Here is a 14,062-nt window from a genome sequence, read left to right as displayed (position 1 = left end):
CATTTAAAACCCGTTGTCCTCATTAGTGGACGCTTTAGTCTACCATCTAGAGGTAGCAAAACTTATTTACTAGTTTGATATGAGGCTTAAATTTGACAAATAAGGAATTTTTTTAGCGAATTACTACAAACGTCCTCGTTTGAGGACGCTGGGACTTCATTGTGTGCTATTCTGTCACTGCCATGTTCAGGTATTAAAATAAACAATTTTATATTTCGTCACACGTTGCTGGCTTCTTTAGAATATAAATAGTGAAATAATAAGTGTCCACATATGAGGACATTGGGTTTTTTCCCCCTCAAAAAACTACGACTTCCTGTTCACTTCCTGTTCACACGTTTTAGGCCTCACTAATCCCAAATACCTCAGAGAAACTAAAAATACACGGCAAACAAAAGCTTGGGTCACAGGAGGGTTAAATATACAGAAGGTGCTGTCTCTGTAGGATTAGTCTTTTGTTCGTTTCGTTTACTACGGTAAATGCTGCACAGTGTTTGTCTATTGGTGAAAGGTTTGTTTGGGCTCCAGACAGATCAAGAAGTGAGCTTTAACCTCTGCGTCTTTGTGACTAAATTGCGCCTTTAAGACGAAGCCACGCCACAATAAGGGCACATCCCAGAAACAGGTTATTGTCAAGAGAACCAGCGGAACTAATAACGTGTTTATAAAGTTTTTTTATTATGATGGCCTCCTTTTTTTTTCTTTTTTTTTTATGTGTGTGCTGTAAAAATTGCTTCAGTAGACGCCGGGTCCTTCGAGTCAGACGCTCGGGCCAAAAAAAGAAAACAAAACCTTGCTGCGCTGGCAGGTTTTGCATGGTTGGCGACCGCGATTGGGTTTCAGCTCCAGGAAGGGGTCACAGCAATTGTGTATGTGTCTATATGTGTGTGTCTGTGTGTGTGTGTGTGATCTGAGCAGGACAGGTGACGGGGATCAGGGTCAGAGGAGAGGACGCCTGGCTCCAGGGTGACGAGACGCAAACACACACACACATACAGATACTAGAATACACACTAGTGCACACAAAGGTGCGGGTATGTAGACACACACACACACAGCACTCAGAGATTTGATACTAATGGAGACAGAGCGCCGGGAAAAATACACAACGTTGTTCAACTTTTTGTTCTTTCCCTTCCTAACACCATCCAGTCACTCACCTAATCATGTCCCTCTAGTCTGGACAGAATAGAAGTTCGCTCCGTGTCCCCAAATTACCCACAGACATCAACATCATCAAATCTCGGGGCCATGGGAAACAAGTGGAACAGAGATTACTTCACCGTTATTTGTGCGTTTCTTACTCCAGATGGTATGATCTAATGTCTGCAGCCCCCCCCACCACCACCTCCACTCCCTCCACTCCACAACAACAAGCATCCTCACGCTGACAGTGCAGACCTTCATAAAGTGTAATAGGCCGGATTAAGTCTCCGCACAAGTCAGGGGGACGGGGGGGATTAAAACAAATGACAGTTACATTAAAGCCAGAGGACAGGGGAGGGTCTTATGTGATCTTGTGTGTGTGGGCGGGTGGAGGTGGAGGAGGGAGGGGGGGTTGAAGCAAAAGATTTTTATTTTTGGAACAAGTAGGAGAGGGAAGCAGACAAAATGTCCTATGCAGGCACTGTTTGAGACAATAAGACCCGGTCTGTCCGTACAAAGCTGATTTCTATGTCGGCGGGGCTGTCCTCACAGAGGTCCATGTGACCCGACTCCCTTTGTCACTCACTTAGCTCCGCATTGATCTCGCCAGGGCTCTTGCCGTCCAAAATAGGGCCTGCTGCGAGTCATATTTTGCCCTCATAAAGCCGCCTTACTTGGTGCGTGTTGATGCAACGTTAAATACTAGTCAAGTTTACGTAGTTTTATACAGGTTCCTGAAGACGTCTTTGAACAGCCCTACAGGAAAATATCGGAGTGGTAAAGCGATTTACATGTGTACATGTGAAACCGCAATAAATGTCAGTTCATAAGTTTACATGCACGTGAAAAAAAAAAACGAATTGTTGCCTTAATCCGACTTTAACTGGACAACTAACTCCAACCATATCGGAGTTTTCCTTGTTCGACTAAGACACCCAGATAATGCGATCTGAAATCACTGGCATGTATTCGCCTTAATCGGAGTTTAATTAGACAACGAGTCTGCACATGTTCCACAAAGGCTAGATCGACCGATATGGATTTTTTAGGGCCGATGCCGATATATGCTGTCGATACTGGAGTCGATACTGCTTTTTTAGTTCCTCCTCTTCACATAATAAAAAAAGACAAATATTTATTTGTAGTTTGCAGTAATTTTACTTTACATTTGTAGGTATATTTTGTTTTACACAGGGGAGGTATCTGATAAGTATGTATGGGCTGCACGAGTCCACAGCGTCTCGCACACGTTACATACGAGATTAATAAAGTTGAACTATTATCCAGCTTGTTTCAAATCCCCGTCTGCCACATGAACGACCCCAGCTGTTTATTATATGACATAATAGATCAACACAGAAAAGACACATATCGCCACCTAGTGCGTTGGAGGAGGACATGTTTTCGTCAGTTATTCGATTTTCTCTGTTGTATGTAAACTGGGACAAGGCCTGTAGCCAGAAAGTTGAATTTCAAGCATAGCTCGATTAAGTTGTGCATGTAAACGCAGTGACCGTGGTTTTCAGGTTTACACAATAAACTAAACGCAGACACAGCCTCACAAAGTCCAAAGTAGGAGTTTCCATGACCGAACATCTCTTTTCAGAATTCAAACACGCTTGCGATGTGAGGCCAGAGGTTAAGTTGCTAATCAAAACATAAACACGACATCATGGAGGTGTCAAGGAAGTAAGTTACAACAGAGCAAACTGTGTTTAGTTGTTACAAGATTAATGCGGAAGTCGTCCCAATCTGGGCTTTCTGAAAAGTTTCTAATTACAACTTAATGCTTCAGTACAGGGCTTAAGGTGTGAACGTCAAATTAAATGTGTTGGTGAGTTGGTAGCATGAGGCATTCACACTGTTTAATTTGTGGGAGGCAACTTTTAGAGAACTTGCCACTTCTCATTAAAACGCAAGCATCCACTTAGCTGCACTTGACATTTTAAAAATGCACCGAGTTTACTTTACAGACGTCAAACCACCATGTTGTAAAATGGGTTAAACTAATGGACTGCGCGGCTAAGATGGAGCACTTTAGCATTTCTTACTTAATTTATTCATCGCGAGCATTAACGCTGGTAAAATAAACGTGTTGGAATGCGGCCGAGAAAAAAAATAAAAGCTAATTTTAATCTGTTGTCTCCAGGCAGCTTGATGCTAAACAGTAACAAAGAAACAACAAACACAACAAATAACATCAAAGAATATTCAAATTCCCCCCTCGTTTCAAAGAGCATCCAAAATAAAAACTGTAACAGCGAACACAAGGCTGTGCAGTGGGACTTTGTGCTTCTTTCTCCGTTTGTTACACAACCAAGTGCGAGACTACGTGCACCATTAGCCTCTTCCTCTTAACAACGTCCCCGTCTACCACGTCCCTGTAATAGCTAGACGTTCAGTCTTTGACTATTTGACTATCGCCCGGTCTGAGCAGCTTCTTTCCCCTCGTCCACGGTCCTCAACCCTTTGGTCTTCCGTCTCTCCTATCCTCTTTCATGTCCGACTATTTTTGTCTTCTGATTCTTCCTTCATTTTTGGGCAGCTGCAGGCTAAGCACAAGCCCCCCCTCCACCCCCCCGACCCCCCTTCGACAACACACACATACATACATATACAAACACATAGACATGGACATACCCTCCTCTCTCTCTCTCCCCCCTCGGTTATAATTATAGCCGTGTCGGAGGACAATGACTGACATCATCGCCTTGTTCTCACATTACTCTCTGATGTCGAGTGTGACTCATGAATACCGACGTGGAACCGCTAACATACACATCTTTTGCGAATTATTTACGCACTTAAATCTGATCAGATGACCTTCCGTGTCCCTGTAGAAGTGGCAACGTAAGCGAGATATACTCCTAAACCTCATCGTAATGTTTACGGCAGGTTTCATTTTTCAAGGAGCCTGCGCACAGGAGATCCTGTTTAACCAGTTCTACGTACGAATCCATAGCAAAAAAAAGGGTCTAATCTATACAACTCAGCATGGTAGGAAATTGGAGTGACACTTAGCAGAGGAGCTGCATTAGTCTACATTAGGGCCCTGTGTAGCTGTGCCAGGCCAAACGAAATGGGTTGAGCCAACAACAACTTCACTTCACATCCCGACCGCGGAGGGAACATCGTGCGCGTTGTGTTTATCAGCGAGCGCTCGCTGGCAATCGCTACAAGTCAAAGCAAATTAATATTTTACACTCGCGTTTTAAATTATACAAACATGATAATGTTGGAAAAAAAAAAATAAAAAAAACATCCGCAAACCTATCGAAGTGCAGTTTCACTCTGAACCCGACGTTATCAGCTACCGTGCATGTTGCAAGGAGGGTGGGAGGGGGGGGGGGGTCAGCCCTTTTTTAGTCTGTTGCCTACCGTGTGGAGAGACCATTAGTATAGTGTTTATATCCAGCCCAACAGTTGAGGCCCCCCTCCAAACACACACACACACACACACACACACACACACACACACACACACACACGCACAAAGTGAAAAGTCACTGACAAGATGTTTGCAGCTGAAAGCCATTTACTGCCACACTGCAAACACAAGCATTTGCACATGACCAAAACACACACACACACACACCCACACACACACACAAACACACACACACACACACACACACACACACACACACACACACACACAAGGCCGTCTAGTTAATCCAAGGCAGTGCTGGTTGTGTTTTGACTCAGGCCTCATTATCACTGACCTTTGCTAATCTCAGTTCTGGGAGGAAGCCACTCACATACAACCAGATGGAATTTTACAGTCAAAAAAAAATAAAAATAACTAAAGGGAGAGTTGCACACCGAGTACCTACCACACAAATACTATCAACACACAGTTCAAGCCAAACCCAAAATAGGGCAAAGTCAGGCAAACATGGGCAAAAATGAGGGAAAACACAGGTAATAAAGTGGCTAAAGGCTGAAAAACACAACTACAACCAGGTAGTGCTGCACTGTTAGATCGGATCAATTATCAACCAGAAATTTGATTAAAGTTCAACATTATATGTCGGCTCACGCTGTTCAGCCGGAAGAGGAAGCACGTGTGTACTTGTTGTTCAAACAAATGAAATCTGCATGAGGTAAAAAAAAAAAAAAAAACGTAACCAAACTATTCTTGTACGTGTTTCTAATCTCTGTAACAACACGGTAACTTTTCCGTCAACTAAGGTGCCGAAGTAACGACCGTATAAAAGCCGTTTAGTCAGATTGCCTTTTCTTTTTAATTACATCACAAACTGCTGTTAACAATTAAAGGCAATCGCAATGTCCCCTCTCATTTGAGACAATTAACTACGAATTAACCACTTCCTTATCAGCCACTTCCTGCGCGAGGATGCTAGTTTACACTATGGACCCGAGATAGAAGCTTCAGATTAAAAGGTGAAAAGCTGAAAGCACAATACAAGGCATTAAAACGACATAAGGGCGGCTAAGAAAATATTTAACGCTGCAATCAATTTATCATAATTTCAAATCTCGCCACGCAAAGACACATAAATGTGATTCATGGCTAAACTTCAGTCCAGCATGAAAATAATTACTACACGTGTTGTAAAAAAACCTGTGTGTAATTTTACATCCATAAATAGATTTTAACTTTTAATTTTAATAACAATCTGTATTGAGGTAGATATGAAAAACAAATGAGGAAACACTGCGACTCTGATTTATTTTTAGTACTTTATGTAAATTTACCTGTTTTAAAATTATATATATAGACGCAGCCACATGCAAAACGCCGCCGCATTACGCCACGGTTTGAGGGTGTGAGGGCACATGTGCACAAACTCGCAACCTCAGTTTGTGGCGGCTGCGTTGCCATGGGGATTAGCCGCTCGATGAATCCTGCCCTCCGTCTTAATGCCCGGTTTGTATTGTCTTTATCCTTTATTTTTTTTTCCCGCTTCCTTTCTCCTTCCAACCATCGCCTCAAACCTAAGGTGGCTTTTCCAGAGGAAGAAAAGAAAAGAAAACTCACTTGACATTGAGATATTGTCGCCGTTTTAACAGGAATAGTCGGCGAACGCACGACAACGCGACTTGTCAAAATATCCGAGTCATTATCTTCTTAAATTGCCACTGTGTTTTTTCTTTGTAGTGACTCACTTGAGCCTTGAACGGCTGCGAACTAGAAGTCCTAATTACAAGGAAACCCCGAGAGAGCCAGACTTTGGAACCTCTGCAGTGACGAGGAAATTAAAAGGGGCAGTTCAAACGCTAGCGGAGAAATGCTACTGCACCTGTTTCGCTCACGTTCGTGTGACTCAGCACATGATGGAAAAGCCAGTTAAACTGGACTTGGGGCGGCAGATTTTTGCATGGACGCGTCATTATTTGGAAAAGGACGGATATAAGGGGGAACATTGAAGCATGCGCACGTTGTGCTATTTACCTTAAATAAACGTAGCGTAATTCGCACGCGCTGCACTAGAGGCGTTAAGATTTGTCGCAAAATTACAACATGTGGTGGACAAAGGTGAATATTAGTTTGTAAAAAATAATGCACAGTTGCACCAATTCTTTCCTTAAGGCTTTTAGACGGCGTCACCTCAGACATACACATGTCTGGATCTCCAAATCTTCTCAGTTACTGAATCTTTTATGGTCCAAAACAATCAATGTGGGAGTTGCACATTAGCTACGGCGCTGCGGCCTGTGCAGACGCAACTTAACACAAGGGTTACTCCACCTGTGACTGTTGACACAAAGCTACAGCAACGTTTCAGGTGCACTAGCTTAAACCAACACAGGAGAAAACTCACTTTATTAACGATTAACTGAATTAGCAATCACACGGTGGTCACATGACTCTGGCACGATGTTAGAGGAACGTGACGTCCATCTGGGATTAGTTTGGGTTGTGAAAGAGCGTGATAAGGCACAAAAGGTAGACGCTGCACTTGTGTTTAGTAGTTGTTGTGCTTTTAGCGCGTTAGCATTAACGTTAGCGTTATAAAATGGTGCAAAGAGTCTGAAGGAGCCGCTCTTCTCTTCGGTTCAGACAACAAACAGCTGTGGTCAACGATTATTTTTATTTGTTTTTGACGGTTTTAAAGTCCGAACGACACAAACGGCCGGCGAAACGACGCACGACGTCACCGTGAGACAAAACGCACCGAGACGTCCCGTGTTCACCGGCACGACTGAAGGGCCGCGGTGTGATTCAAATTCAATAGCGCAGCTCGTCCTCGTAAAAGATATAATTGTACCACTCAGCACTGTGACCAATGTTCAAAAACAGTTCAATAAAAAGATTTATTTCAAGTCGTGTACCTTTTAATTTAATTCCAATAAATGGGCTCAGAGTATGAGATTAAAAATAAAAAAAAATAAAAGATTTTATGCTGCATCTAATATTGTTATGTTTTGAAATCATTCATTACATTTTTACTGGAAAAGAGGATAAAAATCTTCTTTCTTTTTTAAAACATTGCCCTTTATAACATGGCCCTAGTCTTTGTCACCTCTTCTTACACTCCGCAGTAACATACAGTAAAGGTAGCGCCAGAAAAACACATTTGCCACCACGTGTGAGGCCGAGCAAATGTGTGAGAGGCCCTTTTACTTTAGCAAGGTGGTGTCACGCTGGGTCTCAGTTTGCTGTGAATGTAGTGTGTACGTGTTCTCTTGAACGGGATTACCCCATCTCCCTAGGTATGTGTACATGTGTGTGTGTCTGTGTGTGTGTTGTGTGTATACATGTGAAATCAATTCAGAGCCCGTGTTTGCTCTGTTGCTGTCACAGTTGGGACACTCTGCATAGCACTTCCTTGTGTGCCCTCACTCTGCTGCTATGCAACTCTGTGGGTGTGTGTGTGTGTAGCAGTGCATGATGGGAGCTACCGGAGTAAACAGGTCTGTGTAGCTTTTTTTTCACAGCGTGGCCCGCTCTGAAAAAAAAAAAAAAGCTGATGGATAAGTCGCAGGAGCGGATGAATGGCGAGGGCTCCACGTGACGGGTAAAACAAAGATGACCTCTGCTTCCACCGCGCTACGTTTGCACAGCACACGTTTATAATAATAATAATAAGATACATGCAAAAACGATATTAGACGAAGAGGGAATATGGAAAAATCGCTGCAGGTTTTCGCTGCATAGCTCGAAGCCCAGATAACCTAATTTCACCCCTCTGACTGGATCCCAGACTCTTCATGACTAAGCAGAGATCAGAAAGTTTCCTCCGACAGATGTAGCTAATCCTGCAGCATTAGACGCGAGGACGCAGTGTGAAATACTGAATCGAGACGACGGCCTCCAGAGAGAGAGCTGCTGAAATAATCTTCAAAGGGCGTTTGGTAAATGTAGTCGTAAAATGTGGACGCGCCGCAACAAACGCTCTGATACAGATTGTCTTAGTACACGGGTCTTCAACTGGGGTTTTTTTTTTTAATGAATCCAACATATTTTAGTAAATAGATGAGGGACAGACGATAGCAGGTAGCTTGGCCACTAAAGGCTCTGTCACATAGACGCCTTAGCTTAGCCACGTAGCCTACACTAGTGCTAAGCTACACTACACTACTTGTGCGCTCGTCGGTCAGTCTCGCTCTATGACAAAACCAACCACTAGTCGGCGCTGTGTCTTTTTTCCACCGGTTCACTTTCGTTTCCACGACGGCGACTGAATCTTTCAACCTTTCCTCACTGCGTTTCCATCCAAAACAAAATATGGTCGAAAATTGTGCAGATGGAGAAGCAGCCGTAAATACTAAAGCAGCAACGTGGACCAATCACAGCTCTCGTGGTCTGCGTTGCCATGGAGCGTTGTGACGTTTCTGCAGAGGTGCACGTCAGGCTACAGCGCTGGGGGTCTGCAAAATGATGCAAAACCCTAAACCACCAGCAATGTGCAATTTAGATTCTGCAAACTGTACTTTTTGTAAAAGGACATTGATGCCTGCTCCCCCACCTAAGACACTCTCTGCACACATTTTTGTGCATGCACCATCCACTGCAACAACCATTTCTTTCCTGTAATTGCTCCTGTCATTGCGTCACATGTACACTTTCAGATTTCCTATCTTTCTAAACTGCATATACATTGTTTTATTATCTTTCTTGCCAAGTTTTGCTTTTATCTAATGTTATGCGGCGCCGACACACCAAGCTACAGCGTTGGTTTGCATGACAATCGAGAAAAGCCACAATCCACCGCAGTTTTCTCACCTAAGGCCTTTATAATCCTCCCAGAAACAAAACAAACAAAAGACGATCGAAAAAAAAAAGAAAAGAAAAAAATCTAAACAGTGACATCTTTCTGACATCACGCGTCCGAAGCGGGAGCCGTAGAGCGGCGTCGTGAGAAACCTGCACTCCTTCACCTGAATGACGTCAAGCCCTTCACATCGCAGGTCTACAGTTGGCAGCCACACCTACCGCACTCGGCTCAACTGGAAAGGCCTGTTTCGCCCTGTGTGCGCTCTCTCTGAGAAGAGACACACACACATAAAAAAAACACACACACACATAACAAAAAGCATTGGATTTTTAGTGTATCACTGGCACCTGTGTCCACCTCCTGAAAACTGAAAATGTAATTCCAATCGAATTAAGTGTATCTGCGTATAAGGAGGAAAATGAGGGACTGCTCGTGTTTGTGTGTTTCTGTGTGTGTGTGTGTCGGCAGGAACGGCTGTGAACGTGAGGGAGTGAATGATTGTGTGTGTGACTGTGTGTGTTTGAGGCAGGTTCTCTGTTGCTAGGGCCCTGGCTAGCTTTGTCTTTCTGTTCATCTGCCTAGTGACGGGTCTGGTAAGGAGAGAGGCATAATTTATGGTTTCCTGGGCGTAACAGTAACGTGTGCGTGCGTGTGTGTGTCTGTATGTGTGTGTGTGCGTGTGCGCTAAAGGTTTTCCTATAGTGAGGATCAGATCCCTACAAAATTAACCCTTTAAATGAAGGATTTCAGAGATTGGGGGGAGTGTGAGTGGAGATAAAAGTTCATTCGTTTGTGCTTTGGAGTGAATGGACGAAAAGAAAGCATCACGTGGATAGTGTGTGTGTGTGTTTGTGTGTGTGCGTGTTTGTGTGTGTGCGTGTTTGTGTGTGTGCGTGCCATCGACTGCTCACATGATGACTCATTCGAAGGGCGCATGAATGGAGAAAAAAGCAACAAAAAAAAAAAAGAAAAAGAAAAGGTGAGGAGTGGAATATTAAACCTCATCTTCATCAGCATTCCTGTGTCAATACTCGCTCACATTCGCTGCTTCTTTCTCAACTATATTGAATTTCCAGCTCAGCGGCCTCGCTGGGAGACGCCGCCTTTCTTTCACACTCCCGAGGCGTCAAGTGAAATCTATCAAGCTGTGCTCGGCCGTACTTACATTTCCATTTATTTTTATTTTGAAATCATTTTGAACATCTGCACGCTTTGGTCCTGGCGAAGGTTAGAAAGGACAAACCGAGATAACCTACGTTTCAGATGAATAAATTAAAAGAGACGAGTGAATGAAGCGTCGCGCTGACGGAGGCACAGATGTGGTGCTCGTGTGGAGGTTTTGTCCCCTTTAACCACTTCCCTAGAAACTTGCGTTCGTAGCCGCGGTGTGCGCCGCACTACTACTACTACTACAGCGTTCCCGGATCAATTCCCGGTCAGAGGGTTGTTCATTCACGCTCAAAATAATAAAATAAAAAATCTAATCCTAACGTGCAAACCGTCCAGTTCGACTGCACCTATTTTCTCACGAAGAAAATGACTAAACCTGAAAAGGACAATCGTGTATTGTGATACCAACTTTCCTTTTTTTTTTTTTACACACTGAGGCTTCGGCACATGACAAAAGCAGGCGAGTTCACGCTGGTCGCACACGAATCTGTTGTCATTTCAGTTCTGAAAAATGTGCCGTTCGCTGCGGTTGACTACAACCGTAACCACAGTGACATCTCAATATTCTGCGCAATGATTCATTTGTTGCTCGCGCTGGACCGAGTTGTCGAGGGTGAAGCGGAGACGCTGCTGACGGGGGAATATTGGCTCGAAAGGTTTGTGAAATTTCAGCACAAACTATATCACACACGAGGCGTCGCCTAATGTGTTCACACGTGTTAAGTGTAAATGTCTTAAGTGATTAAATAATAATGAGAAAATGGCCAAAAAATAAGGTTTTCTATAAACTTTAAGTATGAAACCTTATATTCAGACTCCGTCATATCTTCAAAATCGCATTTGCGCCTCACAACAAGTGCGCTTGAGTGTGTTTATAATTCACATGCGGGAGGTGGCGTGTGCATTGTTTTCAAGTGTCAGGTAGATCAGTCGAACGGGTCGTGTGCTCCACTTCCTTGTTCCTCGTATCATTTCCTTTGGGAACGGAGCGGCTTGAGTAAATAATAAACCTCGGGTAAATCCAACGCCGACTTTTAAGGTCACTCCCAAAATGTGGTTCTGATTTTCTGAATCTCTCATTTTGGACAAAAAAAAAAATAAAATAATGGCTCAACTACTACTATCACGCCACAATGTGGGGGGAGGATCCAGCTTATTGTTGTGTTGTGTGTGTGTGTGCAATTGCCCAAAACCACAATAGAAGAGGCAGACCTGTATTTCTAGCTCGTAGCTGGTGTCAGAAGACGCAGCTTCGGTGAATAGATGGGAAACACTGTAAAACAGGAAACAAGACAATAAAGACGTCGTGTCTGGGGAAGTGGGCGAACAGTGAGAACCTGTTAACAGCTGACGGGTTGACACGATGAAGCGTCGTCCGACTCTGTCGCGCAGGTTTGACCCGAAATTGTTGCGATATTTTAACTTCAAAACAATGCACACCGCTGGGTACGTATAATAATAATAACAATAATAATAATAATCGTGCGTCGTCGCCGCAGTTACGCGCAAGTTCCAGGTATTCGCCGTCGAACCGAGTGTCGCGCTGATAATGAGCGAGATATTCAAATAAGTTCCTCAAACCAAAAGCCAGCAAGAAGCCTTGCATAACGTAGAAGCACGTCCGATCAGAGCCACTCGACTAGCGCGGCGTTTCACACGATCAGAAGGGATGTCATAAGTCACTTCTCCATCCATACCTAACAGCTCATCTTGTGATATGTGGGCCCCGGCAACTGCGACACGGTCTTGATTAGTAAACTTTCACATCTCCGCCCCCGAATCCGTGGACTTTAATAAACATTAACTCACAGCTCCCAACTTTGAAAACCGAGTCAGTCATAAAGCAGAGTGAGCTATTAAAAATGAACTGGTGCGTTCAGGTGAAGAACGCTGACAAGTTGAGGAAAAAGGCCGACGTCTGCTTCCACTAACCGGCGCGTTTGTCCCGGACGGATCAAAGCCTCCGACAGGAACAGAGAGTCATGTCAACGCTCTCAGCCTGTCCTCATGTCCGGTGCCATTTTGTCCCCGTATCTTGAGACCCGACACCGAAGGCGTTTCTATACATGGCCTTTAAAACAGACCCCGTGTTTGTGTGGGGAGCATTCACCCACGACCCTTTGCCTACAAACACCCCCCCCCCCCCCCCCCCCGGTTGAGAGTTCACCGCGACCCCCCAAAAAAGTTTTTTTGTTCCACCCCCTAAAACCCTCGTTAAGGATGAGCGTGGGGACGCGCCGGGGGGCCGACAATAGCGCGACGCCGAGACGACACAACACAAGGTGCTGCTGCTTAAAAAAAGGTCAGACAAACCGGGGGGCACAGCCAGAAAATTCAGTTTAAGAAAGTTATAAATCACCAAGACGCTGCAGTGAGGTTGTATAATTTTACAGGCCTGAGTCTGTAGAGTCTTTTTGATGGATTGTTTTTTCTTTTGCCAATGTCTTCTGCAAAAGCCAGGCACCAATGTGTCTCATTGGATTCGCTGAGGAAGTTGGCCAATAGTGAAAGTTAACACTTTTTTTTGTGCATATTTGCTTTAAGCCAATACGCTCAGTGAAATTCAACTACGGCATCGACATTAAAAGAAATTACACGGGAAATTGCCTGTTTTGCGCGTATGTATCCGTGCGAGCGCGAGAGGCAAAGATAGTTGAATGTGCTCTACCTGATCTCTGCTCCTATAAGGGTGTAGTCGTGTAGGGATACGCATGTGTCACGCTGTTATTTGCCTACACCTACATACCAGTATCGGTGTCACTCTGCTTTCCTTTGCACTGCGATGGAAGCAGTGGACAAGTCAGCACTGACACAAGCAGTGACACCGAGAGATCCTTGCGTCAGCAATTTCTTATTATTTATTTATTCTTTTTTTACAAGAAGCGACGTCAGGCGTTATTATTTGAACCTTTAGTCTCCACCACTGACGCCGACAGGTTCTCCTCAGAGCTGATAAGCAGGTCTGAAGTCTGGTTGGCTGCTGTTCACACCTTGGTTTTTCAAAACCGAAAGAGGGTGCAGCTCTTGTCGCACGCAGAAAAAAAAAAAAAACAGGTACAGCTCAAGTTATCCGCCGCCCGTATTGACAAACAAACGCGAGTTTCCACGAAGGTTTTTTTTACTCAAATTCTCCTTTCATTTCGCTGCACACGTCAAAAAGTCACTGAGCAAACTGTTAAAACCACCGACTACTCACCACAGACGGCTTAAGTGCATATACACGCATGCATATCGAAATGGCTTTGGCTTGACTAACAGCTGACATTATCGCGGGGGCTACAGTGTCAGCATTTAGATGCACTTTTTTTTTTTTTTCCACTGAACCCTTCGAAGGAAGACACAAATACTTGCTTGTCAACAGCTGTCCAAGCAACACAAGTCATGGTCTTCACTGGAAACTATAATGGCTTTCATGTGAGCGCCGTGTGTGTTGCTTTTTCCATAATAATAAGATAAAACTGTCTACGAGATTAAGACAGATGCCGCGATCTTGGACGCGATGGGCTTTGTTTTCCAGCGTCCCGGTATGGATTTGAGTTTTTCTCCCGGCGTCTCCGGATCAC

General features: G+C 44.2%; 1 protein-coding gene across 12 annotated transcripts in view; it reads right to left on the bottom strand.

Annotated features, from left to right (window-relative positions):
• mark2b (MAP/microtubule affinity-regulating kinase 2b) overlaps nucleotides 1-14,062 on the bottom strand; it is a 53,353-nt gene that overhangs the window by 37,073 nt on the left and 2,218 nt on the right. The window lies entirely within an intron of this gene.

This window comes from Mugil cephalus, chromosome 1, assembly GCF_022458985.1.
Source record: "Mugil cephalus isolate CIBA_MC_2020 chromosome 1, CIBA_Mcephalus_1.1, whole genome shotgun sequence".
Classification (NCBI taxonomy): Eukaryota; Metazoa; Chordata; class Actinopteri; order Mugiliformes; family Mugilidae; genus Mugil; species Mugil cephalus.
Note: the sequence above shows the minus strand (reverse complement) of the source record. Positions and strands in the feature narration are given on the sequence as shown.